We start from the raw sequence: 2221 nt of genomic DNA on the forward strand, positions 1-2221 counted from the left end.
ACTTGGAATCATCTCGTAAATGGAGGTTTGATCGTCAGCTGGAGTAAGGCTGCAAAAGTTTTCGATGGACGAACAGAAATAACGAGCGTCACCGTCATCTTGCAGATCCTCGCAGGATCCAGTCTCAGGCGAAATAACTACAAGGTCCTCCCCACAGTTCTTGCTTAGCTCAAGGTTTTGTTCAGGCTTGAAACCGAAGGCTCCAGATTTACCAAAACTGTTGTTGTGCAAGGTACTTTCCAGAGATAAGGGTTCAGACAATTCTTTGGCCAACAATTGAACAGCTGAGAAATGGCAAAAAAACAAACAAACAACCAATCCAGTTTTTATATGAAGTTAACTACGGTAAAATTCAGAACATTACTGCATTTTTAAAAGACTGAAGCAGAGAAGGAGCAATTATTACTCATATTAAAAATAAATTACAGGTAGTCTTCTAGCACAGGGCTTTTCAACCTTTTCACCCATTGTACCACTTTTAGGATATGGCAATATCCGAGTACCACCAGTCGCCTAGCAAGGTGTCAAAAACTTGATGATCAAAAAAAAAAAAAAAGGGAAAAAGTGATGAAGTACAGGTAGTCTTTGACTTACAACAGTTCGCTTAGTGACTGTTTGAAGTCACTGAAAAAAGTGCCCCAGCCACAGCCGAGCAAGACACCTGCCTGCCCACCCGGCGGCGCTCTTCCTCCTGTCCGAGGTTTTCATTGTTGTGAGCATTTCTGTTGAGGATTGGCAGCTGGGGTGGGGTGGGGGGGTGTTTGGTTTTTATTCCCCCCGTCTGCTGGGTGGCTGCAGCAGGTTTTGGTCACTTCACATGACCCTGGGACACTGTGACCATCATAAATATGAATCAGTTGCCAAGAATCTAAATGTAAATCACAAGACCCTGGAGATGCTGCAACATTCCAGCTGATCGGCGCTTCTTCTGGGCTCAGCAGAAGCGCCAGGATCGGTGCTGCTTTCCAGCTGATTGGTGCTTCTTCAGGGCTCAGCAGAAGCACAAGGATCAGCGCCGAGCTCCAGCTGGAGCCTGGCACTGATCCTGGCGCTTCCGCTGAGCCCTGACAGCCCTGCAGCTCCAGCCATCTCTCGCTCAGGCTTGTGCGGTGCTGCCACCGGTTCAGCTCATTCCCCTCCCCTGCTACCACTTTTCTAGGATGGTCGCGTACCACCTGCCAGGTGCCAATGTACCACAGGTGGTACCTGTACCACTGGTTGAAAAGCCTTGTTCTAGCACAGTGGTTCTCAACATTTTTAATGCCACGACCCCCAACTGGTCGTAAGTCGAGGACTAAACCGGTCGTAAGTCGAGGACTAAACTGGTCGTAAGTCGAGGACTAAACCGGTCGTAAGTCGAGGACTACCCAACCGGTCGTAAGTCAAGGACTTTCCCTGCCCGTGAGCGTGGTTCCGCCCCCTGCGCCGGCCGAGGCGTAGCTGGCAAGCGGCAGAGACGGAGCAGGCCGACCACCAGCTGGCCCAGCCCAAGGGAGGTAAGGCACCTGCCGGAAAAGGGGAAAAAAATGGCGGACAGCCTTGCTTGGCGACCCCCGTGAAATGGTCGATCGACCCCAAATGGGGTCCCGACCCACAGGTTGAGAACCGCTGTTCTAGCAGGTCAGATCATCTGCTCATCTAAAGCCAGATGGCTGTCTCATTCAAAATCTCAAGCAAAGGCCTTACTAGAACTTTCAAGATCTCACAGACTGACTCTATGAAAAAAAAAAAAATCACACTCTACTACTAAGCTCTAATTCCTCACCAAAAAATGTTTTTTTTTCCTAAGGTCTGGAACCTGATTAACCAAGTCATGATGATTATTTTTCAGCGCCAGATGCAAATGTCATGGAAGCTATGAGATGGGAGCAAAACAATCAACACATCTGGTACCTGATTTGTTGTCAAATGTTTCTTCTGTCTTGCTTAGCAATATAATATTGTTCTATTGTTTTAAAACGTTTTTAAGATTTTAATTGTGAGCTGCCCAGAGTTGTTTATTGAGATGGGGGGAGAGGGGGAGAGAGAGCTGTAGAAATCAAATCAAATCATTAATATATAAGAAATATCTCTGCTGTGTAAAATCTGCTGGGAAAAAATCAATTACTCAATTTCTAAATCAGAGAAGCATGGATCAAACAGAATCTTTGGAACCTAAACTTCAAAGCCGAACAGAAATAGGTCAGCACTTAGTCAAATATCCCTCCTTTTGTTAATAACA

The sequence above is a fragment of the Protobothrops mucrosquamatus genome, unplaced genomic scaffold (genome assembly GCF_001527695.2).
Source record: "Protobothrops mucrosquamatus isolate PMUCROS unplaced genomic scaffold, P.Mucros_1.0 scaffold6777, whole genome shotgun sequence".
NCBI lineage: Eukaryota > Metazoa > Chordata > Lepidosauria > Squamata > Viperidae > Protobothrops > Protobothrops mucrosquamatus.